The sequence below is a fragment of the Arachis hypogaea genome, chromosome 9 (genome assembly GCF_003086295.3).
Source record: "Arachis hypogaea cultivar Tifrunner chromosome 9, arahy.Tifrunner.gnm2.J5K5, whole genome shotgun sequence".
NCBI classification, from domain to species: domain Eukaryota; kingdom Viridiplantae; phylum Streptophyta; class Magnoliopsida; order Fabales; family Fabaceae; genus Arachis; species Arachis hypogaea.
Window position 1 is genome coordinate 39,325,440 of NC_092044.1, and position 11,273 is coordinate 39,336,712.

Here is an 11,273-nt window from a genome sequence, read left to right on the forward strand (position 1 = left end):
CGACAGCCACAAACGTAGCATGAAATTACGGTAACTCAACCCTACGACTTTAACCCTCAAAATTCTTAACAAAATATAATAGAACACTAACGGCTAGGATTCTAAAATAAGAATACTTATTGTAATCTAAGAAGGAACGAATGAATGGAGCAACGACAGCTTTGGTAGTGACTTCTGACAACGTCAACGCTGTTTCCGACGACAGAGAACTCCTTATTTTCTCTCACATTCGTGCTCCTCTCCACGACGGACCCTGGCGACGGCGGCGGAACAGCTCAATGGCGGCAGGAGCATCTCGCTCCAACAATGACGTATATATCTCTCTCTCTTCTTCACACACAGCAGCAATGATGGAGCCTTTGGCTACGGCGATGGCAATGACTTCTTCTTCTATTCATCGCATCTCTCAACGATTCCTCTCTTCTGCTCATGCTCGACGGTGGCAACGGTGGCAGTGACAATCACCAGCGCCGTCTCCTTCTTCTCCTTTCCTTTCTTCTTCTTCTTACTTGAGCACTCCCTTTTCTCTTTTCCTTTTTTCATCCGTGTGTGAGCGTGGGGTGAGAGGATGGCGGCTGAGAAAGGAGTGAGATGTGGGTGTGTGTTATAGGGTGGGTAAAATTAGGGTTAGAATTTTTAAAAACTAAATATAATTATTTTTGAGAATACTATTTATTTATCAACTTACAAATTATTTTCAAATAGCAGCTACTCTAATTTTTAAATTGGAGATAATGTAATTAATATTCTTAGTTCATAAGAATTAAATTTAAATACTTTTAATAAAATAATTTCTATAATAAAAGCTCAATTTAATGAGATAAAACATAATAATTTATAATTAAATTATCCAAAAATAAGGAGTGTTATATTTCCAACCCAAGCTAAGAAGGAAAAAATATACTCTATGATTAAGAGAGGCATTTTATCAAATACCTAGAGTGCATAAATATAGAATTTCATAAATTGCAAGAATTAGTAGAAATTACTACTACTAATTGCAAAACAGCAAAAACTAACATATTAAATAGGCAACAATAAAACATAAAATATCAAATTCAGTGATGAAAACCATAAATTTAACAAGAGTTCATAAACTAAAATAGCATAATAGAAAAAATAACAAAAAATTCTAAAAAACTAAGGTAGCAAATTAAGAATTTATAAACTAAAAACTACAAGGTTAAATTATACATTTAGTCCCTACACTTTCAGTAAAATTGTAAATTGGTCTCCACAGTTTAAAAATTTGTAATTGGATCTCTGAAGTAAATTAAAATTTGTAATTGGGTCCCCACTAACGTTTAGTGTGAATAGAGACGTTAAATGTTGTTATTTTACCAGAATGCCCTTATCTCTCACAACGTTCTAAAGAGTCACAGTGAAAGAGAAGATAACGATCTCTCACAGCACTCCTCTAGTATCTGTGTCCCTTTGTTAGGGTTGAAGGTTTTTTTCGAACTGTGATGGACTCAACCCAATTGTCCAAAGGAAGCTCAACATCTAGGAGTATGAACAAGAGAAGACATCGATGCTTCTATGGGGAAGAGATGGTGGTGCTCTCTTCATCGTCTATGAACAACCCAGGTAGGAGATTTGTTGCTTGTTGTAAATTACCAAAGTGTAATTTTTTTGAGTAGATTGATAGAGATGAAGAGGTGATGGAAAAGGGGAGGAGGACTCACTACTTTTGTGGAGATCTGCTGACACTCCGAACCTCCACTACTGTGATGAACCCAAATAGAAGATTTATATCCTGTCCTAGTAGAAGATGCAAGTTTTTTGAATGGATTGATGAAAAAGACATGGCTGGGGCTCAATCTCAATGTACCCAACACAGAAATCAAACAGAGGGATGCTCAAAACATGGTGGAGATTTTGTAAGGTTGAATGAATCTATGAATGCTGTACTACTAAAGGCACAAGAAAGAAAGATAGATAGATTAAATATAGAGATAGGATGCATGGAAGTAAGGGTAGGAAGATTGCATTCTGATTTTACATTACTCCAACAATAAATTGGCAGAGTGGAGAGTGACATGAAGAAGCAGAAACAATTGCAAAAGATGATATTGAGTTATGTGTTGGTTGTAATATTTGCAGTGTATTGGTTTAACTAAGTTTGATGAGATAGGAGAAAAAAGTGGATATGCAGTGTATTTGAATAGTGTTTAGTGCTGAATGTAATCATCTTTTTTTTTATCAATGACAAGTGATTCTGAAAAATTATTTGCATTCATTTGGTCCCATAGCAGAAAGCTCTAGTAGACATAATATAGTGTAAAGTAGTTAACATTCATTTTAATTAATAGTCAAAGTGGTCCCTCCAAAACAGCTAGCCACATGCCCAATATAACAAAAGCAACAAAACAAAACAAAAGTGGTTCATAAGCCACTGACAATATATGGACATAGGATATAATAAAGTTCACAGCCACAACCAAAAAACTAATACCACTAAGTCCTAATTACTTAAAAAAACTAATCTGCTGTTAGGTCTATGGTTTCAGTTGGTCCAGCTTTTGCTTTCCTCACACCTATCTTAAATCTTTCACTGCGTCTTACACCAAAAATTTGTCTTAGGCAGTGGTGGAGTCGTGGACCTTGTTGGAGCTGGTGCAGGTTGTGATGGATCTGCTGGAAGAGGCACTGGTGGAGCTGTGGAATTTCTTGGGTCTGGTGGAGGTAGTGGTGGAGCTGGTGTAGTCACTGGTAGAGTTGGTGCAGTCACTGGTGGAGGCAGTGGTGGATCTAGTGCAGCCACTGGTGGAAGTAGTGGTGGAGTCGGTGCAGTCACTGGTGGAGTAGTTGTAGCTGATGCAGGTGGTGCAGGCTGAGAAACAACAGCAGCAGGAATAGCAGATGTAGATTTTCTAGGTCTGGATCCTCCTCTGCCACGTCCCATTTCCTTTCCTCTTTGGCTAACAGTAATAGATCTAGTGGTGGAAGTTTTAGCAGGAGTAGGAGCAGGGGCACTACCATGAGGAGCAGGTGCAGGAGCATTACCATGAGGAGCAACAGTTTTAGATCCAGGGTTGTTTCTTGAAGACAAGAACACACAAGCTTAGTGATAGAGTACAAAACTACCAAAATATGAGGAAGCCAAGATATAAATGCATATACCTGTTATGTCTGGATTGGGACAATGTCTCCTATTGTGTCCATATTGACCACAGTTGCTGCAGGTAACTGATGTTCCACTCCTCCTTAGTTTTGTTTGTGATCTATCCTAGGTCTTACTCTCCTAGGTCTTCCAGGCTTGACTCTAAAAATTGGAGGTCTAATTGTCTCAAGTTCGACCTTGGCCACATATTTTTACCATTAATTGGATTGAGTGTTGTCCCATAGCATGCCAGATATGCTGCTGGTGTGTAATAGTTATTGCAGTAGTCCTCAGGATTGTCTCCTTTCATGAATATTGCAGAACAAGTATGCATACAAGGCATGCTAGCCAGCCCATAAAACCTACAACTACATGAACCGGATAGCAAATCTACAACAAACCTCTCTTGAATCATCCTATTTTTATGTGAAACCTCATACTTTAAATCCCAGCCCACCTAGGTTGCCATTCCATGGATCTTCTACATATGATGTCTAACCTCTTTCTAGGTTTGGACAGTATTTTTTCCATGAACTTAGCTCTCTTTTTCTTCTTCTCAGCAAACCTCCCCATCCAATAACATCTAATCCACTCAAACATGGTCAAAATGGGCTTGTTGCGACTTGCAAGCTTCCAAAATTCGTCCATTAAAGGCCTCAGATATATTGTTCATTAGCATATCACTTTTGGTATATGAAGTGAAGTGAGATTTTGTCCATATCTTAAGATCCAGGGCTGCCAACTTGTCATAACACTCTTTATTTACCTCTTTCAAACGATCCATCTTTCTATTCCACTCCTCAACATAAGTTGCTTTAGCAGTAAAAAGTATCAAGTCCCTTAAAACAGTTCCCCCACTGAAAGCCTTCTTACAGTTGGCATAGAGATGTCGAAGGCAAAACCGATGCTCCACTCCCGGAAGCATTTCATGAAATACTTGAAGTAGCCCCTGCCAAGTGATCAATGATCAGCTGAAGTAAGAATGAAATTCACAGAAAATTATAAAAATGAGTTCATAGAAAACTAAAATTAATATCTTGTCTTTTGCTGGTCTGACATAGATACCCATTTCTTATTTGTGAAGTCTCCAATGTCTTGAAGTAGCAACTCCAAGAACCAGGCTCATGAATCCTTAGTCTTTGCTTCTACTGCTACAACTGCTAGGGAAAAATAGTTATCATTAGGATCTCTCCCACAGCAACCAACAATTGTTGTCCATGATCACCCTTCAAATGGCAATCATCGAGTCCAATAATAGGCCTACAAGCAGCCAGAAATCCTTTCTTCACAGCATCGAGACACATGTACATTCGTACAAATCTTGGTAGGATTGTTGGACAGGGTCTCTCCAACTTCAGCTTCAATGTCGATCCTGGATTTGCTCTTAAGACCTCTGCACAGTAGTCTCTGATCCTCTCATATTGCTGCACTGCCTTCCCATGCACCACTTCCCTTACCTTTCTTCTTGCCCAGTAAGCCTTTCACATAGATATATTTGCCATGTATTTATCTTGAATTGTTTGAATTATAGTCCCCAGCTTCATATCTTCTCCTCTACTTATGTTATTAGTAATTTTCTTAGCAATCCAATTGCTGGACGCAAGACGGCCACTGTAGTTCCTCCCACAAGTGTGCTTACTTTTCAATGTCTTCAGCCTAACACGGCCAGATTTTTCTACTTTACTTGCAAATGCCATCCATGGACATTCTCCGCCTAAACCCTTGCATTTGACTCTACATCTAACCTGATCGTTCTTGACATATCTAATGTCCCTCCCATTCAACAATGCATGTTCCTTAATAGCCTCCTTAAACTCAGCAATAGATTTAAACTCAATCCCCAGCCGAAACTCATAATCAACACTCATGTCAGCTTCATTATATCTAGGATACCTCTTTCTTCTTATGGGCTCATTAGAATCTCCATCATAACTGTCCAATGACTCTGTATTATAACCCGAAGAAATATCTCCAACATCAATTTCTGCTCCATCTTCAGTCACCCCTCCTGTGTTATTTTCAACACCAACTCCCAAATCAACATTATTATCATCTGTTCCTAATGAGCCACTGTTACCTCCGAAGGCATTTGGATGCTGACCTTGTTGGTTTTCTTTTTCAATATTAAAGCCAAAATGATCCTCATGATCACCATCGGCAGCACTGTCATCAAATCTGTTATCCTCACTTGAAGACTTTGATTGACTTACCACTTCTACTTCAACTAAATCATTACCACTGTACTCACCATTAGAGGGTATATAGTCCTCATCATTTGAGGTTATCTCAACCCCATTTCCTTATCTACATCCACTAACCGTATACACATGGCAGTGTTTAATCTCTTGTTCTATTACATACTTACCCATTCTCATTGCATCTCCATCAGACTTCAACTCCCTAAGACCATCCTTCAATGCAACTCCAGGTTTATTCCACCAGAATTTAGCATTGCCTGTGTATCCAACTTCTTTCAGCGCTGCAACAATTTCTTGTAACGACCACTCATCTAAATCAAACTGCAACCGTTCCACTACTGTCCCACCAAGGTATTCTTTCCCTCCTTTCATGCTAACCATCCGACCACCATGGTAGAGATCAAGGGTAAACACAAAATCTTCCATGACTACCAAAAAAACAAACAATAATAGATTCATCAGAGAAACTCTAACTACATTAGATACTCTAACCTCCACTGAAAAAAAAATCAAACCATAACATTCAACTCACAGCTGTGAAGGGACTGAGGGTTATGAACTTTTACCTGATTTAGTGTTGCTCTCTTGCACACTTCACTCTTCAGCTGCCAACAATGTCAAGCAGAAAGTAATTCCACACAGTCCGAACCACACTCGACGATCAATTCCAACGATGGAAGAGAAGCATAAGCAGAGACAAATTCTAATGGAGATGAAGCGTAACGATAATGAAGGATCTCAGTGGGATTTTTAGTCATTACAAAAATTTGAAACTAAGAAATAACGAGTCTTTTCTTAGTCCAGCTTCTGCATGTGCAACTCACATGCTCAAGGGCAAATATGCTGTCGAATATTCTGTTAAATCAAACGGAGTTTGAACGGTAGGGACCCAATTACAAATTTTAATTTACTTCAGGGACCCAATTACAAACTTTTAACCTGTAGGGACCAATTTGTAATTTTACTGAAAGTGTAGAGACTAACTGTGTAATTTAACCAAACTACAATTAAACAAAACTAAAACCTAAAACTAAAAAGAAATTCATAAGAAGTCGTTGAATTCTAGAGAGAAGTTGGAGCTTCTCTCTAAAATTCAAGGTCTAAAATCCTAACAAAAGAAAAATGAAGAGTGTGTATGAAATGTGTGTTTAAATCCCCTTCATGAATGACTTCAAATATGGCCCTCAAATAAATGGTCTGAAATGGGCCAAAATGACCTCTTAAATCGCGACTCACGTGTCATTTTAAATGAGACACGCGACTAGACTTGTGCCTGTGCACAAATGAGTGCTTGTATACAGCACTGGATTTCTTTCTCTTTCATTTCTTCGTGAAATCTTTGCTTTCACATGCTTTCACCAATTTTTTCTAGCCATTTTTATCTTTTAAACCTTAAACAACTTGAACAAATATATCAAGGTATAGAATAAAATAAAAATGAAAGTTAAGTTGATCAATTCCACTCTTTCCAATCCAAAAATCATCATAAAATATGAATTTATCAATCACTAAACAAGACTAAAAATTAATATTTAAAACACTTACGGGTATAATAATAACTTTAGAATAAAGTAAAATATAAAAATGGTTAATTAACTTAGTAAAAGGTAAAAGACTCTATTTGAAAAAATATGAAGATATAGTAGTAAATTAGTAATCCTAGAAGTAAAAGTGCCACTATAAACTTAAGGAGAAAAGCTAAAGAGAAAGTTAGTATAAAAAGACAAAATAGAAATCTTGTAAAAAGACTAAAGATAAAATAGTCTCTTAATAAAAGAAAATACACAATTGTAATGTTGAAAGATTGAGGACAAAAGAGTTCCACACTAAGAATGAAACAGGGTTTATAAGAAGAAAGGGTTAGAAACTTTAAGATTTTAGAATGTACGCCCTTCAGATTATATGTTTGGCAAGGGTAGCGGTTGCATCTCTCTTGCCCACTACTTGATTGAGATTGATGGTGGGGACATCCATCAAATGCATATTGTTTCTCCAACTTTTAGCATACTATGATGTTAAGCTTTGTGATGATTGTCAGTTGCCAAATGTACATGGCTTTGTCCATTAGGCACATATGTAGAACGTACGCAGTTGAAAAAAATCATATTTGGGCTTAGTCCCGAGTAACGTCGGACTATGGATAATTAACCGACGCGTGAGCTTATGGCCTACCTAGGACAGATATGCATCATACTGTTTACATATCGTGCATTTTCTTTATAGTTGTATTTTGTGATTGTGAATTATCTCTTAGACTTAGGCTACTATATTCTGTGATTCTGTGATTGCTAGTCTGCTATATTTACCTGTATTTGTACTTGCATGCCAACGTAACTACATGAATTCTTAGATTTAGGCTGCAGAACCCCTTAGTTTCTCGCTTAGTACCTTGTTGGAAACCGTAAATTCTCACCCTCTTATTTTTTCTCGTCCCGTAGATGGGGCTGGCGTGATCTTTTTTGAGTTCGCAACATTTCGACAGTATGTGGATGCGAGTAGCAGCAACATTACTAGCGTGCTAGAGTAACTCCACTTACTTCAGCACAACATTCCGTGTTCCTTTAACTATCATTGATCTATGACTAGTAGTAGCAGTCTTTACCTTAACTTTGTATAGACTTTTTAGAGGGCTAGTCTCTTTTGTAATATCTATATAAGTTAGACGAGTCTCAAAGTAGAGTGGTTTTTGTAGAGACGGGGCCTGTTAATGTAAATAATAGAGTCTGTAAATATCTATATAAATAAGCGGTTTATGTTGTAACACCCTAACTTTTAGCACGTTATGATCGTATCAAAAGTAAGGCGTTACTAACTCGTTTTTCTTTTTAACTATTTAATATTGAGCCTTTAGTCCGATGTCGCGTTTCAGTTTTATAGAAAATTCCAAAATAATATTTTTAGTAATACTAGACTCTCGTAAATTATTTACAATTATTCAATAAGTTTTTTAGGCATTCTTAAATTAAAACATTTAACTTTAAAAATAATCCTTACCTCTGTATGAAATTAAAATCAACGAAAGCTCTAGAAAAAATTTTTGACCGAGCTGCTGAAAAGAAAAGCGTCATAAATCGTTTATGTCTCTTAAAACTTCAATTGGCTTAACTCAAAAGAAAGGAGAGTTACGTTACCATCAACTTCTACCGAACAAAAATAACACCAACATGTAGAAAAAAAAAATACAAACATTTTTACCAGATTAAATTTTTTATTGGAGTTACGAATCATAAAAAATTAAAACCGAAAAATCAACGGAAGTCACTGTTCTCTCTCTTTCTCTCGGTCACTTCCTTTTCTCTTTTCTTCATATTAGTTCGGTGAAAAAATATCCAAATGAAGCAAGATGATGATTATTGTGATTATAGAATAAAATGGGGCATGTGTCATATATATATATATATATATATATAGGTGCCTTCTATGGTACCTATTATCTTATTATACCTATGGTGATTACAAAGAAGTTTACCAATTAATTGTGGACATTTGGTAACTGAAAGCGTATCACTAAAAGTGTTGCTTAAAGAGAAAGTGTTACCCTTAATCGTTAACTTGGCTCTGATACCAAATTTTTAATTTGGATTTTTCTTTTAATTTCTTTTTCGAAACTTCTATTTGTATAGGTGCTTTATAAAAAGTATTGACCATAATTTTTCAATCTTGTTTTAGTTTATAATATTCTTTTTTGCATGGATTATTGTATATAAAATCTTTTATCTGTTTGTCTTTTTCTTTAATATAATTTTTCAAATCTTCAATAACTTCTTTTATTTCTTCACTTTCTCCTGTTTCTAAATATCTGTTTAATTTTTCAATTTCATTCTCTATTTTTTCTTTTAACAGCCTTAATTCTTTTAAATCATAATATGGTGTTCCAGGCATTTATAAATTTTTTTAAGTTTAGCTCCAACTTGTTTATATTTGTTCTTATTTCTATCCTTTTTATTATAAGGTCATTAATTTCGAATTGAAGATTATTTAATTCTCTTTTATATTCCTTTATTTTACTTTTTAATTTTTTCGCCCTTTTTCTTTTTATTTTATTTTCTGGTCTTTCAATATTTGTATACTTCATTAGTTATCTTAGAATTTCTGCAAATTCTATCATCGATTCATCATTATTTTCTAGAGATTCTATTAATTTTTCTAACTCTTCAACTTCTCCTTTCAATTTGTCATAGATTATTTTTAGAGTTTCAAATGCTCTTTGATTTATTTCAGAAAACTGTAAATAATTCAACCGATTTTTTTCTTTCAAAGAGCTCTTGTTTCTTGTCTTGATAGGTTACATATATTTTCTCTTTATTTATTGTCATAACTTAGTGTTTAGGGTTTCATTTAATTTTTTGACTTTTTTTGTTAATTCTTTTATTTCAGAATTTTCTTCTTTAATCTTTAACTTAGATAAACTTAAAGGGCTATTAATTTTGGATTCTCTTATTTGAAAATTCGATGAAACTAATTTTCCTGATGGTTCTTTTAGTAAAAGAACTGGGTTTTCAATAGCTTTATATTTTGGTATTTCTGTTTTTACAATTTTCTGAAATAATTCATCGACATAAATTCTTTCTCTGTTTTTAAATATTATACTATGATGGCTATTTGTTAAAGCATAATTTATTGCATATGTAATTGAAAATGGTTCATCGTCTTGTTTCATTAGATTCTTTCTGTGAAATTTATAAGCCAAACTTATAGATCTTCCAAGATTTTCAGTTGATAAAGGTATAGCATATCCAAGATGGGCATTGAATTTAACATTTACGTTTGCCAAGTTTCTATGAACAATTCCAATTATTTGATCTATTGGATCATCAGTAATTCTTTTGTCACAGATTGCTAAGCTTATTGGTGAATTAATTCCTTTCATATATGTAGATTTGATTAAGACTTGTATAGTACTAATATGAATCCATCCAATTTTAGATCTTTTTTGTTGATCCTTAATTTTCTCAATCTGTTTACTCAATTCTTCATCATTTATCAGAGCTATTTCAAGTTCTCCATTAGCAGATTTTATCTTTATAGGGGCTTCAAGTTGAATTTTTCCATAGTATATTATATTTTTTCTATTAAAAACTTCTTTTAAAAGATTTTGTTTATTAAAATTTTCATTTGATTTGAGCTTTAATTCTGTTTTTAGAACAGCCTGTTTTTCATTATCTAATAAGGCAGATAGTCTATAATAATCAGATTCTTCCGTTAATTCTAAACTTTCTAAATAATTCATAACTATGAGATTAAGATAAAGGCATACCTTTCTGGAGAAAAACTTCCTTTATTTAGAATATTTTACATAAGATGTTTTTATCTCCAGATGGGAGATTGTAGATACTAACTCCATAGGGGAGTTTAGAATTGGTTTTTCCTAAGGGAATTCTTCTTCAAACTATAGAATCGCCTCGGCCGCTTCCTCCTTGCTCTCCTAGCATATGAGTACTCTTAGCCTTTTGCTTTCTATTGTTTGATGCCTTCTACAATTGCCTAAGCAACCTATTTATAATGGTTGGGTCTGATGGACAATTCTCATCCTTACTCTTCTTATGACGTCATTGCTTACGTCATTGTTTATTATCTTGCACCAGCTACATTGTTGGTGCTCTATGACCTAAGCGCTTACATCACTATGCAATAATATTGAGAGATGCTTCAGATGTGCTGTCCTCCTCTTTCATCATGTGACCTTCAGATGCGTTGTCTTCTTCCTTTATCATGTGGGTTGATTCTGTTTTATTATTGTTTTCTTCAGATAACTCTGAGACACATAGCTGACACTTGTGGTCTTCTCTGCCTTTTATCAAATAGCAGAGATTCCTCTTTATCCCTTCGGGGAGCTTTTCTATGAGTCCAGATAAGTTGTAGAATGCTGATTCAAATTCCACTAAGAGTCTCATCTCTCTTTCTTCAATTTCATTCCTTTTACTGGACACAAGCAAAGTATTTCTGCTTTTATAATTGATTCTTGTGTGAGA